The sequence below is a fragment of the Taeniopygia guttata genome, chromosome 3 (genome assembly GCF_048771995.1).
Source record: "Taeniopygia guttata chromosome 3, bTaeGut7.mat, whole genome shotgun sequence".
In the NCBI taxonomy this organism is placed as follows: domain Eukaryota; kingdom Metazoa; phylum Chordata; class Aves; order Passeriformes; family Estrildidae; genus Taeniopygia; species Taeniopygia guttata.
Window position 1 is genome coordinate 46857653 of NC_133027.1, and position 24448 is coordinate 46882100.

Here is a 24448-nt window from a genome sequence, read left to right on the forward strand (position 1 = left end):
TACACATACAAACTGCTATCCCAATGTGCTTGACAGCTAGTCCACACTCTGTTTAGGACTTTGTAAAAGTGGCAGAGGAAAAGGGGCTGCAGATGACCAAAGTGCTCTGTATCTGCAGTCTGCCCTTTATTGACACCTGCCTCTCCCTCCCTCCCTCCATACAAGAGATGCACATCCAGTCCTATAACACTCCAGAAGATGGAAACAGATTGACTGCCTAACATCAGCATAGTGTTGATAATTCTGAGCAATGATTACAAGTGGGACCATGCTACATAAATTGCTTTGGGGCCACTCCTGGTTGCTGCCTTTCTGATAGACACAAGGAATCTCTGTTGGTGCTTTTGCTGTACCAGACATGTACAATCAGCAACACTTGCATCAGAAATACACAGATCTCATGTTCTAAAAGTGAGCACATGACAAGAAGGGGCCGGTCAGAAACATCCCCCATAGCTGAAGATACATGACTCATATAGAAAACACGGAGAGAAGCTTATCCATGATAAGTTTTGAGAAGAATAGAGCTCCTGTACAGCTAAAGAAATTGGTCTTACAAATCAGACTTAAAGCTATACCTTACAGAAAGAGATCACTTCTGGTAATTTCATTTCTAATTTGTAGCCTATCTCCCTTAAGACTTTTGTCAGTAAGCAAACTGTCCATTAAGATGCTCACTGCTGACTGGTAACATCTTTGACTTTCATTAGTGAAACACCAAAATAATGCTCCCTGCATGCTCTTCAGTCTCTCGCTCTCTTTTTTTTTTTTAATTTTTTTTTTTTATTTCTGTTGAAACTGTAGACTATAATAACAGTATCTGTTTCTGTCAGAAAAAAGAACCAACCAAACCCCACCGCAGACACAACACAGTAAGAGCCCTTCCCTCAATTGTAATTAAACTAGCTTGTAAAATATCAGCTTTAGTACCAAAGAATCTTTTGAGATATATGAGGTTTATGTCAACATTGTTCTGTAAGCTAGAATTTTGCAACTGTCTGAAATTAAATTTTGAAATGAAATTTTGAATGCCAAAAAATGAAAAATAACAATTTTGAGGTTAGGGCATAAGGAGTCAGCAGACTTGGCTCTAACTCCAAGCTTCTTACATTGTGTTAATTTTAAGCAGTCCACAAAGATTCTCCATTCCTTTAGCTTTTTCTTATGAAAGAAAATATATACTTCCAATGTTTCTCACACGTTTTACTAAATTCAATTAAGCCTTGAAGTACATAAATACCTTTAAATAAAGGATGCTGAATAAACAGAATTCTTAGAAGACCAAACTGCAATACAAACTGCAGAAATATTTCACAGCAAAGTAAACATTCAGACTGTAGTGCTTTTGAGGTTTTCTTTATAAAATACTTGTGATATAAAACTTGTTGGCATTTTCTATATGTTATTTTTAAAAGTATACATTTCTTTCTCTATGTTAGCATAAAAAATACTCTGCTCCTTTACATACACAAAAAAGCCCAAATCATTGAACCCAACTTCCATAAATATCCAGTATCTCTCTGCAGCAGCTGCTTATATGCATCAAAAGCTACCCTCAAAATGATGCTGCCCACACATAAGGATTACTCACTTAAACCAAAAAGATGAACTTTAAAATAAGGGTAAACGTTATCTTTATACCAAAATAAATTGAAAGAAAAACCCAAAGAGTTAAAGTTAAAAATTACACTTGTGGTCATAGCCAGGGAATTTCAGTTTCTATTTCCTAACTAACCATCAAAGAAAATGGACTGTGGCCTGCACGCTTGTGTGCTGGGTACCAAAGATATTAGTGTACATCAGGTTTCTCACTAAAAGGATTTTTCTGTTTAAAAGGTTTTGAGTTTCTGTGAAGAATAATTCATGACAGCAACAGATTCGCAATCACAAAACATTTGACTCAGAATTAGTTCATTTTCGTGGTTTAAGCTTAAAAATTTCAATTCATACATGCATGCACATCTCCCATTACAGTGCCCAGCTGTCATGGACTGCAGCAGTTGCTTTCTTTGTGCTCAACAAAAAAAAAAAAAAAAAAAATAAAAAAAATAAAAAAAATTAAAATTCCTAGCATGAGCTTTGGAAGGTTTGTTACAGAGCTATACCAGTCCCTCAGATGATCTTTCACTACTCATATATGAACATCCCTATTTGCACATACTTTAATGTTTACGTATTAAAAGTATCTACCTTTTTCCTTTTTATTTTTGTGTGTATTTACATACATATCTTACTTTTTCGTGTATTTGAAAGTACTTTTATCTTTAAATAGATTTTATGTTCCACACTCCCAACCCCCAAACATCAATTCATGGTAACTCCTTGTGCAAAATATTGGATACAGAAGAATATTGAAAGAATTGTATTTGCTCAAAGCTTGTGTTTGCTTTTGCCATGGTAATTATTATATTTCATATATAGACAACAAAACTAAATTAATACCAAACAACTGAGATTCACACATAACATAGTTTCCCCTATGCACAATATGAAAATGAATCACCCATACGTTCACAATAACACTGACTACTTAGTGTACTTTCCATGCACTGAAACTTACATGGTGAAAAAACCTGCAAATTAACTTGGCATCCAGGGAATTCCTGCAACATCCAGATCAGGAATAGAGAAACATTTTCCCATCTATGTATCTAACTGAAGTGCTCATCTGATGCCATATCATAAGGCAGAATTATTTTTCTTTTTGCCTGTGCTCTTATCCCCACTCTGCTTTTTTTTAGCAGTCACTTTTGCTCTTCTCCTGATGCCATTTTAAGTTTAATCAAAATTATTTTTGCTAACAAGAACACTGGTAACTAGGAAAGAGATCTCTCTCCCTCAAACTCTGAACTTTGGTATAGTATTAAGTAACAAAAAAAAAAATTGGCAAGATGATCTGAAATCCCTATACTACAGCAATCTTTGATCTGTCTCAGAGATTTCCATAATTTGCTTTGGCTGCTAAGCAACAAATTAAATATGATTTGGTATATTTAAATGCATTATTCCTCCTACTGCTCTTCTGACTGAAAAAACTCAGTTATAATAAATGCTGTTGGCACACAGCAATAGTCTTGAGCAAAGGACCTGTATTTCAGCAGGTGTACTCATTGTGAGCCAAAGAATATATATTCATTTGCCCTGCAGTAAAAATGAGAAATGCAGGGAACGTAAGGTCCTACAATCTATTTCCAGAGTCACTACTGTTTGGACTGTCATCATACCTACACGGATTACAAATTTGCCTGAATTAGTCAGCTCATGGCAAAATAATAGGTAAGACAAACATAAGATGGATAAGTAACTCCAACTGGAAGTCTCTGTTTGAGATCAACTAGTTTATTGGGAATTCAGCACTCCATTCTGAGATTTTACACATGTGGACACTACATTTCCAGCTGAGAAAGTCAACTGAACAAAACCAAGTTTAGTATCCATCAAAAATACCCCCTGCTCAGATACCAGAAGCACAACACTAGTATTTTGATTCTAATATGCTACTACTGTAACAAAGCACACAGAGAAAAAAAATTAATGTGGAGTTCCAGTAAAAGTACAGTGAAATCACAACAGATCTTTGTTTTCCAATTTATGTGCACCATAAATTCATAGAATCACAGATTGGTTTGGCTTGGAAGAGACCTCTAAAGAGGTCTGCCTTTTTACAGAAAGGGACATGTTCCACTAGACCAGGCTGCTCACAGCCCCATCCAACCTGACTTAAAAAACTCCCAAGGATGGGGCATACACACCTTCTTCAGAAATCTTGTATCAGTGCCTCACCACCTTCACAGTGAAGAATTTCTTCCTAATAACTAATCCAAACCCACCCTCTTTCAGTTTGAAGCCATTCCCCCTTTTTCTGTCACCACATGTCCTTGTAAAAAGTCCATCTCCAGCTCTCTTGAAGCCCCTTTTAGGTACTAGAAGGTTCTGTAAGGTCTCTCTCACACCTTTTCTTCTCCAGACTGAACAACCTCAGCACACTCAGCCTGTGTTCATAGGAAAGCCAGTCTTCTCTGATCATCTTCATGGCCTCCTCTGGACTTGTCCCAACAGGTCCATGTCCTTCCCATGTTAGGGTAAGTGCAGAGCTGGATGCAGTGCTCAAGGTGGGTCTCAGGAGAGCAGAGCAGAAGGGCAGAATCACCTCCCTTGACCTTATGGCCACGCTGCTTTGGATAAGCTCAGGACAGAGCTGGCTCTGTGGGCTGTGAGTGCACATTGCTGGGGCATGCTGAGCTTCTCTTCCACCAACGCCCCAAGCCCTTCTCCTCGGGGCTGCTCTCAAATATTCATTTTCCAGCCTGTATGGATTTGCATTGCCCCAACCCAGGTGCAAGACCTTACACTTGGCCTTGTTGAACTTCATCAGGATGAGAAAGTTTCTCAGAAGGCAAGAGAAGAGACCAGTCATATCTATGCATCTTCCATTTAAAACACAAAATAAAATACTGTTAAAGATGGAAAATAACCTTTGAGTTTGGAGAAGAAAAGGAACACCCAGCTTCCTTTCACATCTTTAAAGTGACTATGTTAAATGTGAATTGAAAGCAGGGAACAGCATTTGGTGTGTGGGCAGGAGGCTTGCTTTGCTACTACCAGTGTTTGTCATACGTCTACCAAATACAAGCACTTTTGGTCCTAATCTTGCAGTATTAATTGGTAAAACAGTAACAAAACCATCAGAATCACAGAAAAGTTTTATTTGTAACAAAAATGCTCCTGCATTCTTTATCTCAGTCACAGTAACTTTCTGTGCACACATTATTCAAATTATTCTTTATTATCTATGTCATTACCAGATGAACATTAGCCTGTAGTAACACCTTTGTGAGGAATATTTTCTTTATTTATCTACATCATTATGATGGATGACTTTAATTTCAGCTGCAATATTAAGGAAAAATAAACTACTAGATTAGGTTGTCAGAAAACATCTTTTAAAATGTCCATGAACAAAAGATTAACAAAATTAATTTCTTCACACACAGATCTATCAGACCTCATTCCTCCACTCTGTTCAAATTGTATCTTCAAAAGAAATACTTAAGAGGTTTATCTCATAAGAGTTTGATCTCATTATTTATGGAAAATAATCCAAATTTTAACTATATGAATCAAAACAAATTTTGATGACAAATACATTTGAAATACATGGGTAAAAAGCAGGTTTTATTGCAAATATTCATAACATGACTTTAATGTAATTTTTTATATATCTGTTCATTTTTCCTCATCTGAAAGTTGCTGGTATTCACATCCCCAAAAAGGACGTATTTATTTGTCTATAAAAAGGATTCAACACGTACTATATAGATAGACAGCCTTTACTGGGATGACATCCTCAAAGGCCAACAGAGAATAACACTGAGTTAAAGTGATTGTATAACCACTGCTGGGACTACTACTAAGAAATTATAGAATTTTCAACACTATACAACTGTTCAGTAGAAATAACTTCTCATCACTGCAAAGATGAAAATTAAAAGAGATGTATTCCTTATCTTGGTAATTTACAAGTTTGGAAATTTCGCTTTCTTCTCTAAGACACAAATCTAAGGAAGTCCTTTGGGAACTGGGCCTTCAAGATGTTCACCATTTTTCTTTCACATTTCCAAGTCCTTGATTCCTGAATCATCTTTAATTTATCACAGATTGTAAGAAGTGGTGGACATATAGTTCTGATCCTGTTTGGCATGGGAAAAAAAAAAAAAAAAAAAAACCACAAAACCCTAGACAAACAAAACCTAAATAAAATCCCATACCCAAACTCACTGTAAAATAGTAGAAGGAATGACATGGAGAGGAATGAGTCAGCTGAAACAGTGCAAGTACAAGGAGATAGCGGTGACAGCTGGCAGGACAAGTGGCAGCCCTGCTGAGAAGGACCTGAGGGTTGCAACAGACCCAGACCCTCAGCTGAAGACAAGCCATCAAAGCTTTTTCATCACAAATAGGACAAATGGCACACTGGGCTGTATTAGCAAGAAAAAGAACAAGCCAGAAGCAAGAACAAACAAAAAGTTACCATTCTGCCTCTAACACAGTACTGGTAGGGAAAACCTAGAATACTGGTTTTGGGGTTCCAGCTTCAAAACTATTAGGAAATTGGACAGGGCCCTCCTGGATGGTAAAGGGCGGAGAACTGCTAAGGGATTAAAAGAATAGGGAAAGGCATATATGGAAAAATTAACCAAGTTTTCCTAGTGTTATGATAATTATCTTAGAATTGTAAGTCTATTTCCTCCTTACAGTTGTTTCAATACAAAATAAAACAGGAAGGAATTCTGGAATTACTACTAAAATAAAATGTGTCTCATCAACTGAGGTATATAACATATGAAGAAATGGTCTGAATTAAATAAGTCCTGATGATGCACTAAAAGAATATTTTCTGAGAAGAACATAATGCAAAATAAACCCCCTGCCCTCCCTCCCCCCCTGCACTACTTTAATGTTTTATTTTAAACTATGCATTTATTTCTTCTGGAAAAATAAACAATTAAAGATGTCTGTCTGACATGGCATCAGATTACTGATAACTAATTTATGCATGCAAACTGCTTATTAGATTTTAGAATAATCTTTTTCTACCATGTTACAGAACTGACAGAATAAAATCTTATTTCATTTGAACAGTCACTGTTATTGCCTATTTTACTTCAAACTCCCTCATCCCTAAGTTCATTAATAAGTTTCCTAATCGATAATGTCACATTTATAATTAAGAAGGTAATTGTAAGTATTCACAGAATGGGGTATCTCCAATTTGAAATAATGTATTTACAATAATTATTTTCCTCTGAAAAAGTCCTAGTTTAAGAAGAATAAGGACCAGTTACAGCTGAGATTTTAGAAAGAATGTTTGTGTAGAATACTCATCACCATTATTTTTGACAAAAGCCCAACTGTAAAGTCCAGTTCCAAATCTACACAGATGCCTTTTCTTTCTCTGCTGTTTTAAAATTAAGCAGTGATGAGAATATAAAAGACAGCTTCTGTCTTTAAAGAGAAACTTCAGGAATTCCCTGCAGCCACTCAGCTTTCCCTACTTCTTTTAATAAGTAGCCTGATTCTATTGAAATAAATTATAAAGCCTCCTTGATTTCACAAGAGCTGAAATAGATTTGACAAGAAATCTTGGAAAAGTTTTGCATAAATCTGCAATGAATACTTTGGTAATAATTTAATAAACACTTTTTAAGAAGATAGAAATTCTGAAATTTCTACCCATTTCTACTTCAAGCATGCAGGTATAATTTTCTGAAGAGAGCATTCATCCAAGCAAAATATAATCCAGGAAAAAAAAAAAAAAACCCACAAAAAGCAAAAAGACCTTGGATGAGTACCCAATCCTGCTTACTCTAAGACCATGCAACTGCAGGGAGCCCTGAATGCAACAATCAGCAGGGACTGCTTAATGAAATTGATACCTCAAGAATTTCTTGACAATATACATTTTAACAAGCACATTTCTGAAAATTAATTAGCCTTATAAACATTAAAATAAAAATATTGTCTATATATATTATATACTACTATATATGTATAAAATCCATTATTTTTTCAAAATACAGATCTAGAAGCTAAACAGAGACAGGTTTTCTGCCTCAAGTTCAGTGTCCACAGTGCAAGCATTTTATACAACATATTAGCCTAAGTCAAAGTTTCTGACTCCATAATGTTCTTAAAGCCAGACATTACTGAGGCTTTGTGTAGATTGTTAACATAAGGCACTGAAGCCTCATACCCACACTTAAATAACTGGCTCTGCAAAACCTTGTGTTGCTATCTTTAAGGAAAAAAGCATCTGCCAGGAAGTACGATGAAAGAAAACCTAACAGATATTCTAAGACTATAGGATGAATGACAATTGCTAACAAGATATTAGACTGACTTTTTAGAAGGTCTTCAAATAAAACAAATTTGCTTATAAATAAGCTCTACTAATACCTACAGGCCTTTCAGTTCTGCATAGGGTTTCAAACCTCAAACTGCAGTTTAATCTAGTTTTGGATCCCATAACCCTCTTCCGTCACATTTTTGTAAGATTGTAAATTCTTATTTTCCTAAATAAGACCCTGATTTAGGAAGGATCTGCATTTTGATGCTCTGCATCCTTAGTATTTTTGTTACCTTTCTCTGCTTGCTTTTCTCCTTCTACTTTGTTTTCAATCATATTTTCCACTGATTATATATAGTTGTATAAAGGGTTATGTTTCCCATAAAGAAGGCTATTTTCCTTTCCCTAACTGCTAGTCTCTATTTCTTCTCAAATGTACATATCTGCATGCTTGAGCTCTCTTCCAAAGCTCCTTCACCTCTGCTTTTTTCCTAATTTGTTTATCAGCATACATTTATCTTCCTTTCCTCCTTTTCCAGCTCCCAGATTAACTTCCTCCTTATAGCATATCTTCTATCCTTCAATCCCTCTCCACTCTTTCAACTTCCTTCACAGTGCAAACAATCTACATATATATAAAGCTATCAACATTTAATTCATCATTAAAGAAAACCTTGAGAATTTTACTACCAATTTCAAAAGGGTGGGGGCTTTAAATAATTTATGAGAAAAATTGGCAGTTTTAAAACTTAATTTTCCTAGGGGAGAAATTGCACAGAAGTCTCCATTGCCCGTCAAATTCAGTAAGCATTTGAAAAAAATCGCTAATGCTTTTTTTTTCTATTCCATCTAACGCCTCCCTGCTGCTTCACCAAACTCAATGATTAAACTTCAGTGCTGTCACAGATAATGTCATATATTGATCCCACTCATCCATATGTCTTGCAGCTTCATCACACCAGGATGTGATCACAGACAACTATGGACATCATAATTCTCATTCCATGCTGAAGGGAAGCAAAAAAATCTTTCTCTTTTTCACACATGGCAGACTGACCGCAACAGGGGTTTCCTCACGTCTGCAGAACATTTGTCAGGTTTAGCCTTTATCCAAGGAGGGACAGAAATTAAGTAGATAGAACACATTTTCAAAACAATACAAAATGTGAAATTAGTGGATTCAAATTATGACTGACTAGTCTGTGTTCTTGTTTCAGCCTTGTAGGTGAAAGAGAGGGGGCATTTTGCTAATGCATTTTTAGTGACAAGTTTTCACTCACCTCTTATTTAGTGGCTTTTATTTTTCTTCATAGTACTACTCATCTAATTTCTTGCCAAATATTAGGCTTGAGAAAAGAACTTTGAAATCTCCCCAACTCACCCTCACCCAAAGCCCATCTAAGTAGTTGCATTAATAAAAGAGGGCCTTAAACCAAACTTTTTCTTCTTGTGGCAAAACTTCTCTATCCATAGTCTGTAACTGGAAAGAAAATGAATATGACAAGGTGTAGATTCTGACTTTCCACTTTGACATTTTCTAGTAACTACCAATGGGAATAAACCAAATTTGTTGAGAAGCAGACAAATCAAAGCTTATTTTTCAGGAAAATAATTTGTTCCATGTAAAAAGCACAAGTTTATTGAAAGAGCCAGGATTTCACTTGAACATAGCAACTGGCATAGAAGAACAAATCAAGTAGAGGTTATTTTGCAGACCATCTCAGAAGATTTCAAGACTATTTTATTTTGCTAAATCTGGCTCATTATGAAAAGCTGTAATAAACTTTCAAAAATTGTTTCCAGAGATGTCCACATAAACTGTGCTATAATGGTGATTTAGTAATATCCAGAAATGAGACTATTATTGCAGACAACAACACTCGAGGCTTCCTTTAATTTGGTGGCAGAGTTTTTAAGTCTCAGTTGGGAACCTGAGCAAATCTTTTCCAGAACATAACTGCCAACATGATCCTGAGGCTGCTCACTGTTCTTGTTAGTAATTTCCTATTTTTCACCTCTTAAACCTAATTTATAGTTATTGGTTTCTTCCAGTCTTGAGACAATAATAAGATGAAACCAAATAGTTTTCTTCCTTAATAACACTGCTAACCAGATATTAAAGACAGCAGAGAAGATCTAAAAATTCTGTTTGGCTTTCATTATAACAATTATGAATGCTACGAAATGTTACATGACATTTATATTTATTATAGTTGTGAATGGTCACACAGCAAACCTTTAGGATTTCACACACAAATCACCTACCACTGAAGATGACTAGTCTGGCCTTGTGCATCTTTATTTTAATAAAACTCTTCCAATAAAAAAAAAATCACTCAGAATTATGGTTTTATTTTGTTCTCTCCAAATACAGTTCTGTCTAAAATGAAAGCATAAACAAATATTTTAAACAGTAATTGCAAAGTTTTGGTTAGAATGATATTCTTTCATGACCCAGGTATAAACAAATTGAGTTAGCTAAAAATTTCTTTCCTGAGCAAGCTTTACATATCACAATATAAAAACACTCCTTAAAAAAATCCCCATATGTATCAGTATTGCTAATAATTAAAAAAAACCAAACAAACAAACAAAAAAAAAAGTCAAAAAACCATGACATAAGATTTTAAAAATCTGACAGCAAATTTTACCTTCTCTTCATATCACTGAGTCAGAGATAAGAGAATATTTTGAGTTGGAAGGGACCCACTATGATCATCAAAGTCCAAGTCCTGGCCCTGCACAGGGCAGCCCCAAAAATCACACCATGTGCCTTATCAGCAGCACTTTAAATTATACTACTTAGACTAGTTATTACAAATAAACCAAAATGTTTGTAGTCTTTACATTGTAGAATTTATTGGTCACACATTATTCTTTTGCTATCTTCTTTATCTTGATACAAATTTCTAGCTTTCAGTTTAAAATTCTACCCCTACTGAATGCAGTTTCTTGCTTAGATACATAATGGTGAACTTACAAAAATAAGCACAGTACAACACATTACTTTAGCAGTCCAACCTTTAAAATATTTGAAAGAGTGATAAGCCTCACAACAGAATAGTGTTGTGAATAACAATGGACAGAAATTCTTTATTACTATTTAGAGCAATTATTTAAAAAATTAAAGCAGTAACTGTAATTTACAATTCATTACTTAGGCTGTTAAAATGCCTAAGCCTTCCACATCTATTGAAGTGACCCACCAATTCAAGCAAGCATAGCTTGACACCAGCTGTAACAGTTTGTAATACATTTACTTGCCTAGCCTTGTGTATATCTACACATTAAAGCAAGTTCTGTGTGTCATCATTCTACTTTATCATGCAGGCAACACTTACCTCTACCACAAAAAGAGAACAAAGCATTTTATTTACTGCCTCACTTAGCAAGGAATAAAAAGGTAAGAACTGTGAACGGTAACTTACTCCACAACTGAGGATCTTTTCTTTTGCTCAAACTAGAGCCTCAGCAAGCATCACCATTTTGCAGGAAACAGGAGAAGAGACAGTGAGATGAGGGGAAAAAAAAAAAAAACCGGAAGACTAATGAAATGCTTCTTCTAGTGTTCACTTGACAAAAAAAAAAAAAAACAACAACAACAAAAAAAAAAAAACACAGACAAGGACAGCAAGAAGAGTTTAAATTTTTAAAAATTATTTTCTCAATTATTTTTGCTTACATTTCTTTATCTAAATGCTCAAAAATTAGAAGTCAGCATTTTGTCAACATCTGCTAAAACATGCTGTCAACTTATGTCAATTTTTATTGTTTGGAGTACAGTTATTTTTAGAAGAATTATATTTAGGAGTGAGTTAAACTAGCCTGTTCACATTGCACGTTACTGCTTAATACTTCTGACAGTAGCTGTTGTCTTTTTTTTATGGCCAACTTAAAAAAAAAACATTAAGAGAACTACACTCTTGAGATCAGAGTACAGCTCTAGAAGTTGTTTAATGGCTGAGTGAATGCAAGTACTATTTCAAGGAGTAACGTAGATTGCAGAGGTCAGCAAGGGCTGAAGGGAAATGTTCACTTCAATTAGTTTCTAATACCTTAAGTTCAAAATGTTCTGACAAAGAGCAACTTATGAATTCCATGAAATATCCATTATATACATGCCACAACAGACCATTAAAGTGACTCAAGGCTCTTCCGCTACTAAAAAGCAGCAGTCACACAACATCTGCAAAGATCTCTTTCTCCATGACAGCAGCTGTCAATCTGAGGGACTTCTAATATTGCACTGAAACATAATGTCCCCTTACAGATAAGGGGGCCATTTTGGGTAGGTGTGACAGACCATGGGTGGCAAACACTGAGGTGAGAACAAAGGCATTAGATGGCATTCTCTAATGGAAGGTCCTTTAGCAAAGCAGCAATTTTGGGTACCTTCCTTTCTGCACTGAAAGACAGTGAACCTACTGCCTCTCTGCATTCCTCATTCTCAGCTCTCTATTATGGATATGCACAGAGGTACAACTGAGCAGTGATAGTCAAACCACTGCAGTGTTTCTCAAACTGCAGTAAACAAATGCTCAGCAGCTTTGAGGAAAAAGGTTTGAAAACTACTTATTTTAGAAAAAATTTGATTGATGCTCTTATTAGCTGCATCACAGCAGTGAAGGTTTGCAGCATACCACCAGATTCAGAAAGAGATGCTCAAACATATTAGGCACTGAATATGGGGGAACAACACTGAGAGGTGTTGAATTTTTTGCTCAAAGTCTCTCTGCTGCCTGTAGGAATAAATCACTTTCATAAATTCATGCTCCATTGCAATAAAGAAAGCTGATGGTAAAGCAGCACTTTACAGAGGTGTTGTATTTAGAAGAGTGAGAGGGAAAACACTGCGACTTTAAACTTAATACATACAGGGAAAAACATGATCCTGCCGAGACCAGAGTTTGGGTGAAAGAGAGACGTTTGTAATCACAATGAAACATGGTTCCACAGTCTATCAATTCTCATTTCCCTACTAAGTCATTATGTGATAGTTACTGGTGAGTTTAACTTTTGCCTGTCCCCAAATAGCATTCAAGATTACTCATATGTTATTAAAAAAAAATGTAATCACCCAAAGTGCACCTAACCACTTCACTCCATATTGAAATATTAGGAGGAGGGAAGATATAAAAAAAAAACAACTCACTAGTAGTGTTTAGTTTGAAGCACACTTAGTTTTTCTAATAAATACACTAAAAGACACTGACACCATTCCCACAGACCTGTATATCAGCTTTTATGGAAAAGATAGATTTTTTTCACTTCTGCACAGACAACTTTATTTTTCCAGAAAACCCCAACAACAACAACAAAAGCACCAAAACAAACAAACAAAAAACTCCACCCCATCTTGCTTTTATTTACATGTTGTGTCAAACAACTTTTTATTACATACAATTTGGTCAAATCTGACCATAATGTTAAAGCCTAGATTTAATACAACATTTACACTACACCTACATGGGCAGCTGAAGACAGCTATCTGTTCATGTCTGGAAATGAGCTAGCACTGCCTCAGCCCCATCATATGGCCCAGAACAGTATGGACTGCCTTTCAGAGAAGAAACCTCTTTTAACCTCTTCCAGACTACTGACATACAGTATGGTATGAATCTAAAATCTGTGAATGACAGTAAAGACAGGTAAACTTTATATTCTATCCCTCCTTTAATTTTCATCTGTCAGATTTAAACCTATAGACAACCTTCTCTATCCACTGGAGTGAACTCAGCTGCTTACATTCTTTCTTTCAAACAATGAAGCAGCTGTCCTTATTTTCTCTTACAAAATGTGGCCAGGACACAGGGTACCCATCTTTGATATTAGGTCTGTCCCCTACAAAGCAGAAGGATCTTCCTTGGTCTTCTGGGAGTTCAAAAGCATACATCTTACCTCCCGTGGGGGACAACACATATATTAAAAATACATTATAGACAAATAAAAATTGGAATATTATTCACCTTCCCTTTACCATTGTTCTACTAAGCACAAAACAAGTCAAGATTCACAAGAGTAGAAAAAGATCAAACATTTGCGTATGACTCAGCCATTAGGACACACAATACATCCTCCAGATCTTATATTTTAAAATGAGATCTGCACGTCACTTATTAAATCTTATCTCCAAGGCTTGTATAATTCTACACAACATTCATGCATGCACTACAGTGAGACCACCATGTACCAGATATAAATTGTCACTAAAAATGTTCAGAAAAAAACTATATGCCAATCTGAACAATATTATTATAATTATATCCAAGTGTTTCCTTAAGCATTTGAAAATGTTTTCATTTTTTGAAGAGACATAACTCTGTGCACTTAACACATATTTTCCTTCTACAAGGCTCCAGATATTTAAACATTACAACAGTCACACACAACACAGAATTTTCTGAAGCGTTTCTTTTGAATCAAAATGTTCAAATACTGTTCTCAAATACAGGTGAATCAGACTTCTCTATAGTCCTATCAACAACAGTGTCCAAATGGTTGCTCTTGTTTCAACATGAAATCACAACCATCTATCATTTTGTCTGCAACTCCAGCTAAGAGGTAGCTGAGCACTCTAAAAATAAAGCTAACAGATGTGTCTTGGGATCTAAATGGACATAATATCTTGAAAAATAAGCTAAACTGCTAACTTGCAAAAATGGCATACATGCAAGCTGCAAAGAAAAAAAAGAAACAGACAAAAATATTAAACATTTCATATTGGAAGTCAGACTTTTGAGGAAGGTGGAAAATTTAACTTAAAGAATCTTATAGTGCATGTTTGAAAGTGTTGCAACATGATCCCATGAATTCCTGGAAAAAGGAGATATAAAACAGGTAGAAAAGAATCTCTATCTGTCCTTAGAAGTTCCTCTGCCTTCTAGAAAGTTGCCATCAGGCAGAGTTCTTAGCTCTCTCTAGCAAACATCAAAACAAAAACTGACCAAAAAACAGAACAGTACCTCAACATCGAGTGTGTTTTATGACTGCATTACACAGCTCCTAAAGTTTTTTTTTTCCAACTGTCTGTATTTTAAAACCACATCTTTATCTCTTTCTTAATAAAATTAAACCTTTTTTTCTAAAAATACTCTTTTTGTAATGACACAGTTTCAAATAAAAACATTACTATTAGTAAAGAGGCTCATTATAATCAAGGATGGACTAGAATATCTATAATCAGCATATGGTTTAGGATTCCAAAAATCTGAAACACTTACTTCTTATCACATTCAGGCTCAAAAATCAGCCTTGGTAGCCAATACTCCATATATAAGTACTGAGCTACTGGAAAGCACTTATATTTCTGAAAATGCTCAGATACAGAAGATGACCTATTTAGATTGTTTCTATACACAAATGGCTTTGCTTTTCAATGCACTCCCAGGAACAATGGAAGATAAAATTAAGGGGCTGTTTTATGCGACAGGGCAAGAGACTGAAAATATTAAAAGTAATAAGGATTTTTCTCTACCAGTAAGCTATTCTACATGAAGCTTCTTACCAAGTGTTACTGTAGGACAACACTGCTCATTAAGCAGATACTTCCCATGGAAACTCTCTAATATCTAGGCAGAGAGCATGGTGTCAGAAGCTGATGGAAGTTCAGAATGAATAAAAATTTTAGGTCACAAATTTACATACATTTATTGAGATGCCCCATCATTGAGCCACAGCAATCCACCATGAGAAGGTCATTCCAAGAACTACATGCTATGTTGTATTAACCAAATCACCAGACATTCAAAGGAATGGTCCACAGATTTTGAACTTTTTGCAGCGCTGATTAGATTTCTAATGAATAAACAGATAAGATAGTAAACTTATGAGGAAACTATAGCTTACTAGAAGACAGCCTATAAATATGGTAGTGCTTTAAGAATCTATGAAATATGATAGATCTTAAGAATCAATCCCATCCACCTCAATAGGTTTTTTTTTCCTTTTGATGTAATATCACTGCTATTAATTTTTAAATTAATACTGCCAGTACTTGAAAATATTTGAGCTATGAAGCACCACTCTGAACTTTCCTACAGATAAGATGACCATACAGGAGGAATACAAACCTGTCCAGAGCTTAAAGACATGTATTTCACTTATGACCTCAGAATAAAATAATGTGCTAACCAGCTGAGTAGTGACAGATACAGAAGAAAGTTCCAATTCTCCTCCCACAAGAACTAGACATCTTTTAGAGCAATAGTATAAACAAAAATCTTTCTCCTTGCTAATAAAATTTCTTCCATTTTCTCGACAAAGAAATAAAATTTTATAGTTAGAAGTAGAATGGATAAAAGTCTAGCTAAATCAGCTGGACACATATAATTCCTAATATCTGACTTCCATTACTGGAAGCATCATAGCTGGTAGACCATATATTCTTTTTGGACTGAATTGTACAGAATCTCTCCCAGTAGCATGGAACTTGCTGAAGGCAGATTTGCTTGAAGCTCATTTCCACAGGAAACAAAAACTGTTAACTTCTTTTTAACTCAAGGATATTTTTTATTTTTTTAGTGGACTACTTATGCTAGCCAGAGCCACAGAATGCATCCCCTTGTCTTGCCTGGGGACGCAGACAGCACCGCTTCCAGCGAGTGCCACACTGGAAGCTTCTGCGGCACAACAGTCTTGACTCTTCAAGACTGCAGAGCAACCTCAGTTCCCTCTGCATATGAGTGCTACGTGTATGTACCCTGCCATATAATGCCATTCCTCAGCCAGTGTGTATACAACACACCACATGTGTTGTACAGGGTTTGGTCTATTTGCACAAGGGAAAATTCAGATCAAGCTGCAATGCCAGAAACTTTCATTACCATCTCTACAGCAGTCTAAGGCACCTATCACTTCTCCTGAATTAACTGTAAGATAATTTTTCTTTCTACTGTGAAGATCATCTAATCATAAGACATTTGAGGTTGCCCAAAACAGGATCAGCCAGAGCAGTTTGCTCAGAATATTAAGATGTAATAAATACCACTGTCCTGTATTACCAACAGAGACCAACATTTGCCATACTGGGTAGCATAGAAGTGAAAGTTCCTTCCTCACAAATTAGACAATTTTTTAAAGCTCTTGTTCCTGAAGAGAAGCTTCCAAAGAAAGAGACCTATGACAAAGTCAACCTGTATTTTCACTTGTGCTCTCAAGCTTGCTAAGTTTCACAACTGCACATGGAAACACAGCTGGGAAAGTTTGTCAATCACAGCCTTCTCCTTTAATATCAACAAAAGGCAGAACCAGTTGAGAGTTAAAAGACCTTTCTAAGCATTTCTGCACAGACATTCAGCGGCTAGTGGCTGAACAAGATTTAACAAGTTAAGCATTTCCTTTTTTTACTGAAAAGCTGACTCTGCATGCAAGTGCTAGTTGAACTACTTAAGTTCCCACATATTATCAAGTTATAAATGACTTGTGATTTTTCCCAATTTTTTAAAATTACTTTAAGGCCTGTTCCAAAATTACTATGGAGGGTGTGGTTTTGTTTTATGATAATGAGAACATTTTGTAGAAAATCACTTATCTGGTACAGTTCATCTGTCAGACAATATATGTGAACCTGAATGTGCATGGAAGGTAAAACATTCTCAAACCACGAACAGTGTCATGTTGGAGAAATATACGTAACAACTCTAATTTTGGCCACTCTATAGCCATTACATCAGAACTAGCAACTGGGAGCTGCTGGACAAACCACTTCAATATAGTATTCAGTATAAATATGACCAGTGAAATGTCTTAGTGTCAATCAGTTTTCCATAACCTAGGCATCTACCATGCAGCGCAGATGCCAGATAAAAGAGCTACTCTGAAAGAAGAATCCACACCCAAAAAGGGTGATCATAAACGTGCTGGACTGGTCCAAGACAGCTTCACTTCATACATCAATTTTCATTCATGATTTTTCAAACTTCCCATCCCCATGCTACAAGCCATTTCTATATTCAATTTATTGATGCTTTTAGTTTTACTCTTAAAGTTTTACTCTTTATCCTACTCTGTTTTGGACTGCTTTGTTTTGTGTAAAATAGTTCATTACATCAAACAGCCAGAAAATTACTCCAAAACCCAGAAATTACAACATTTATTTCAGCTACAGAAAACTGAGAATGCCTCATTACAATGAATATTAATTTATTTGAGCAGTCACATCTGATGAGAAAGAACAAAGTTCAAATTATTGGTTTGAAGCAAGTAAAGCAAGGAATTTAAGCTGGTTCTGTGTGTTCAAGAGAAACAGTATAACACTGAATGACAGGTATACAGGTACACAGATAGAGAGAAATACAGGTATATTTAGCAGACACAGGGAAAGACTCGATTCCCTTCTCGCAAAAAATGTATGCTAAAAATTGCTTTTTAGTGATTGAAGGGATTTTTGTTTTTACATCTGCTACTGGAGAGCTAAATTCACATGTATTTTATAGCCCACTCTTCAGTTTCTTTCATTTCCTTGGGCAAATAATTCCAATCTTTTCATTCCCTTGAAAAACTCTGCCATATCCATCATATCAAACTCTTTACAATACTGTGATTTATCTCTTTTAAACTAATTGACAGTTAATAACGCACTTTGAATAGCAGATAAGAATTAATGAATTTGTATACAATGGCAATTCCTTCTCTGGTTTTGTTCCCACTTCTGATTACAGCTATAATTTGGATAACAGTACCTTATCAAAGTGTAATAGTGCTCCATTTTTTTGTTCTATTAATACAGTTAATTTAGAAACTCTTCAGACATATAAATATAAACTTATTTTCTGCTTCCAAAACACACTGGTTTGCCTATACCAATAGGCAGTTTTAGCTGTCATCCTGCTGTCCTTTCACAAAGATTGCTTAGACTTCTCAGGTGACTTTTCCAATATTTGTGACTTTGATTAAATTGTTTTAAATCCTTGGTAAACAATTCTACTTGATGACTCAAATTCCACAGATGACTAATAAAAGATATTGGCCAGCTCCTGTTCAATATTTAAGAGAAAAAAATTAAGTCTTCTGTAAGTTAATATTTCTGTTAATTCCTCTCAGAGATTTTTGTGATCCATGAAAATATTTTACCTTTCACATATAATGGCTTTTTCATCTAATAGCCTGGTGTAAGGAACCTTCAATTACACCTTTTAAAAGTGCATGCAAAGTAGAACTTTATTCATATTTAATCCTGCTACTACTGCAATCAAAACCCCACATAGATTAGTGAGGCACATTTATCATTGCAGAAGCAGTACCAACTACTTGTGATTTCAGTTAGTACTACTGAGTCTACCATCAGTCTTTGTTGTCATCACATACTTCTATCTACAGGCAGTTGTGACTGTAAAGAAAGAGAATTATGTGTGCATCTTATTTCATTGAGAGCACCCAACGATTTCCAGATCTGTTCCCTACGCAAACTTTGAGACCACTCGCAGAGTATTTGTTGGAAACTCTCCTTCAGTAACTTAAAATCTATTGACCAATTTTCTACCAATTTTGTTTTTCAAATTTGTGAAAGCAAAAGACAAATAGAGAACAGACACTCTATTAATACTTGCAGAAAATGAATACAGCTTACCACAGAGCGGAAAAAAAAAGGGGGAAAGACAGTACAAATGCCTTAGCTACAAAAAAATGCTTCAACACAATTTAATGCCTTTTATTATATGCCGAAAAACCTATACCTGGCTTTAGAATAGACTCCTGTTTTCTAATAAGTTTTAAATGTCATACTGCTAGGGCATTTATAATATTTTACTTCTGCATGGAATCAGCTGTCAGAAGACTAAATTCATGTCACAACCTTAGTATCTAACTGAAAAGTCAACCAACAAAAAGGTATAAGCTCATTGAAAAGTATCCATTATTGCTGCTCTTTGTTAAGAGCTTTGCTAAAATGTAGCTACATTTATTTGTTATTCTGTAGTTCTTTGAATGTATAATGTAATTTCTTACACCAACAGACTAATATAAGCAAGCTTTCAACATAGCCTCTTAAAAAATACAGGCACATATTTTCAGAAATGTATACACTTTTGATGATATTTTCTGTCCTTTAACTGATTTTAAACAACATTTTTCAGAGAATTAAGAAAACCAATATAAAATCGTAATTATGCTAATTGTTTATATTTCCAGAAGTCTATAATTAGTTTTGCTGCCTCTCCAACACAGTACTCATTCAGCTTGTGCTGTAAGATGCAGTTCACAGTATTGAATATGTAGCTGAGGAGTTCGAAGAAGCTGCACAGCTCCCATCCTCTAGGGAAGAGGTGGCTCTGCAACAAATATTATTTAGTTTGCAAAGTCATCTGAATTAAGTACAACAGTCTAAGTTGTTCCATTCTTATCCTATATCACTCTTTCTTTGAAACCACACCTTGTAAACATGAAATATATAGCATGTAATCTGTGTCAGACAGCCTCAAGATCCCTTCCAAAAAACCTAAAGAGACTGATTCACAGATGTACTGGAACAGAGAACTCTTTTTGCAATCTGGCGCCTTGGTATCTTTCAGAATCCAGGACATAGTCCAAAATAACAAAAACTAGAAAAGGGGTATTATCACCCTTGCAGCAGTCAGAGGCTCCAAGGTAGTAGAAATAGGAGAGCGCAAGTTCTAAAATGTGCTTCAGTCTCCAAGCAGCTAAATTACAGTACACCTTGATGCATCAGACACACAAGCAGGTGCTTATAAAAGGGCCCAATCCAAATGCAGTAGGAGTAACCTGATAAGACTTACATCATTATACCTTTTCTCAGCAGCCAAAAGCATATGAACCAAGGCAAAAAAAACTTCATTTTCTTTCAAATCCTGTATCCCACAGACAATAGAACTTCATATTTTCATTCAATCCTCTATCTGATAAGTATCATGATTTTTTTCCCTTCCTTTCCTCCAAACTGCAGCGTTACAGATCTTGGTGGATGAGAAACGAAAGAATATGCAAGTGGGCTGATAGCAATTTAGGAGTACTAAAAAACAGAGAGGAAAAAATGGGAATAAGCAGGATTATATGCATCATTTTTTGTGCAGAAGAAAAACCAGCTGAAAGCACAAGAGTGTGATATAAAGCATGCCCATCATGGAAAGCAACAAAAAAAAAGAACTATGAAAGAAAGCAAAGGAAAAAAAAGTAGGATAGAATACATTAAAAGCAGAGGGAAACGGATTTTGCGATCAACTATAGGGAAGAAAACGACTGAAGGAAAATTTGTGAAACATTGAGTTAAAATTTAATATAATGTACCCCAAATTGTGAGGCAAACCGGTCTCAAACAGGGAAGTGTTGCGGGGGGGGGGGGGGGGGTGTGGTTGATGGGTGTTCCTCCACTTGGAAACTGGCTGAAACTAACCAAATTTGACAGAGGTGTAGAATTCTCAAAGATACCTATAAAATACTAAGTTCATGAAATCAAGATGCTGTGATTGTCCCGACCAAGGGAAGGGATTCAGAATGCACTAACACCCTGTCAGACATTAGACACTCCACAAAAGGATGAGACTGTACTAAAGAAAAATTCCATTAGAGCTTACAACCACTCTCAGGGTTTAAAAAAACCCTGAACAAATCCACACAAAAACAAAACAAACAAAAAAAAAAAGGTAAAAGCCAGGCTTCTACTGCTCAAGGAACCACTCTTAAAATACTTCGTCCTCTGTCCTCTTTCCTTTCACCGGGGGAAAAGACATGGTAATACTTGGTACAGTATTTACCACAAGGAGTAACAACAAACAAGTGTTAAAAGGCCCTCTTGATATGTTAACTGTCTCCCTTGCTGTACAAAGGGAGACAGTTTTTGCTTCTCTTGCTTTAATTTTCCAAAGGAAGGTAAGTGACTGCAAGGAAAAGCATCAGTGAAAAAGCTGGATGGAAAGCAAAGCCAAGCAACCCAAACCACCTCCCACCCACTACTTCAGTCTGCCTCGGAACCAGCAGCATCCAACGCATAACATAACACATTTTATGGAACTCAGTTAAAAGGGAACATACAGAATACAGTAATCAATGAGCAGAGCTTTTTAGAAAAGCTGTATCATCCTTTCAGTTTGTTTTATACCAATCAACCCCTTCTTGAAATTACAAATATGCCATTGATAGTCAAGATAAGCCAGTATATTAGCTCAACACAAATGACCAGGAGCAACTCCTCAGCTTTTCTGACAAAACCAGATTTTAGACTATGGTGTATATTAGCTATGTACACTTTCAAAGCATAGTCAGGTCAGTTTTTCATACCCAGAAGTGACATTGACTTGCTTGCTGAAAATTAATGTTTGCTACTATTTAAGCAACGAGAAACTTCAGACCGTATTGCCCTGAATGCCTTCACATGTATTTGCTTATCTACTACTGCTGGTACCAGAAAGGCAGCTAATTTAAACCAGTAAGTGATTTTCGTAGGTTCTACAACAAAGGCACCCAGAATCCCAGACGATTACATTTCACTGGCAAGCAAACTTGGATGCTTGAATACAACATAGTTGAACATACTTATGTCAGCCACCAAAGCTTTGGGACTCAAGGTAAGGCAAAATTCAAGGTTAACAAGGCAAAACTACTTTAATAATTTCCAACACAATTCTCCAGATAAAATATCACACACTGGTTGCACAAATAGGCCTTGAAATTTTTCACTTTTCAGGAAGCACACCTTTAAACTTCAGACAATACCTACGATCTGCATGCCAAGAGAAAAAGGAATGCAGTCATATGGAATCAGTTAACAATTGCTGCCAATAAACCAACTGACTGCAGGGGAAGAGCCCCTTTTGATATTAATAAGCAGTGATTCATGTGATGCTTCATATAGCTTTACTTACTTACGGATTCATCATCCATAGATTTACCATTAAAAAGTCAGCTCATTACCATATGAAATGCTAGTTCAATGCAGCATATTTCAGTTGTTGGAGATGCAAACAAAAGGTCTTGGTGTTGAAATGTGTGGGACTTTTACCTAAAATCCTGTCCTAGCATAAAAAAACATAGCATACCTGTGTCTAACAGAACAGATCTTAATGCAGCAACTTGCTCCACTCCACACTATCAACACTTTCTATATGTCCTCTACATTTATTCCAGCCTTTTTAAAAAAACCAAATAAAACCAAGTGATACCTTCTCAAGCTAAGAAAACAAGTATGCCAAACCGTGACTGCTGAGAAAGGTAGAAAATTCAAAGTAGAGCATTTAATCAGATTAAATGCCCTGTGTCACAATTAGATGTCACTGTGTGCTCACTTTAATTCTGAAAGCACATGCAGCTCGAAGGGAAGTCACGGCACTGTACCGCTCCAGGTGCAAGCGCGTGCAATGCACACACCTGGCGTTACAGCCGGCCCTTGGCCGGCGCTCCGTCCTTCCCGTTTCTCCTGCCCGCGGGCGCAAAGGAAGGCGTTCGGGAGCGGGCTGGGAGAAGTTGGAACCTACGCGTTTCTCCTCGCTCCCGGCCATCCCCCGCGATCTCCAAGCCCTCCTAACAATGGTAGCAGTGTTCCAGCGGGCAGCTCTGCTCTGGAACCGGACCGAATCCCCCTGCGCTCGGACCGGCGGTCCCGCCGCCCGTCCGCACCTCTGCCCCCGCCAGCCCCGGACCCCGCGGCGGGGACGGCGGCACGGCACGGGAGGGGAGGGGGCGCCTCTCCCCGCACCTGGCGGCGGTGACGTCACCCCGCCGCCCCCCGCCCGCCCGCGCGCTGACCCCGGCCCCGCTCCGCCGCCCCTTCCCCGCCGGCCGATCCCGCCGCGGGCACACGGGGCGGCCGACAGTGGGAGAAGGAGAGGGAAGCGCCGTGCCCCGGCACAAGTGCGGCCCCCTCCGCTCCTCCGCCTCGCAACACGCCCCCACCATGCCCCTGCCCGCGGGGGCGGCGGGGAGACGGAGGAAAGCGGCTCCGCGGCGTGCTCCCCGCTTCCCTCCATCACACCCTCCCGCCGCCGCCCCCCGCGCGGGCGCGGACAAAGGGGAGGGGACCAACACCTGGCGAGCGCCGGTCCCTTTGTGGGGTAGGCGCGTCCCGCAGCCCCGCGGGCGATGGGGAGCGGGGGCCGGTCGCTGCCGCCCGCCCCAAAGACCGCGAGGGAAGGAAGGCAGGGGGGCGGGGGGCACTTACTCGCCTGCCCTCGCTGCGCACCTTCACGCCGCTCAGCCTCAGCCCGTCCCTCCGCGGCCGCCGGGGCGCTGGAAGTTCAGGCGGCGCCGGCCATTCCCAGCCGGCGGCTCCGTGTTTCGGGGGGCGGCGGCGGGCGCGGAGCGTCCCCGGCGGCTTCACAATAGACACCGGGCAGCGCGCGCGTGTCTCTGTGTGTGTGCGCGTGTGTGCGCGCGCGGGGGGCGGGGCCTCTCCCGGCGCGCCGGGCCGGGCGGGAGGGAGCGGGGGGGAAGCGCTGTTTACCCGGCGGCCGAACCCGGCCGCCCCCCCCCACCGCCCGATGCTCGGGCTGGTCCATGCGCCGCCGCCCCCCACCCCGCGGGCGGGCAGGTGGTACAGTCCGGCCCGCCGGGCTCCCTCTCCCCGGCGCGGGCGGGGCGGGGTCCCGCCGCTGTGACGTAACAGAAGCCGGCTGTGCCAGCGGCCAATCAGCGTGAGGGGGCGGAGCTCCCCGTGCA

General features: G+C 38.0%; 1 protein-coding gene across 6 annotated transcripts in view; it reads right to left on the reverse strand.

Moving 5' to 3' along the window:
• WASF1 (WASP family member 1) overlaps positions 1–24379 on the reverse strand; it is an 86591-nt gene extending 62212 nt beyond the window's left edge. The window contains exon 1 of one of the 6 annotated variants that reach the window (XM_030267738.4): positions 23956–24379. The gene's annotated coding sequence lies outside the window, so the exon portion shown is untranslated. Of the gene's footprint in view, positions 1–23079; positions 23103–23268; positions 23404–23951 lie in introns of those variants that run through there. The other 5 variants (XM_030267737.4, XM_030267736.4, XM_041715121.2 and 2 more) reach the window with 5 other exon arrangements.
• Positions 24380–24448: the final 69 nt, after the last annotated feature.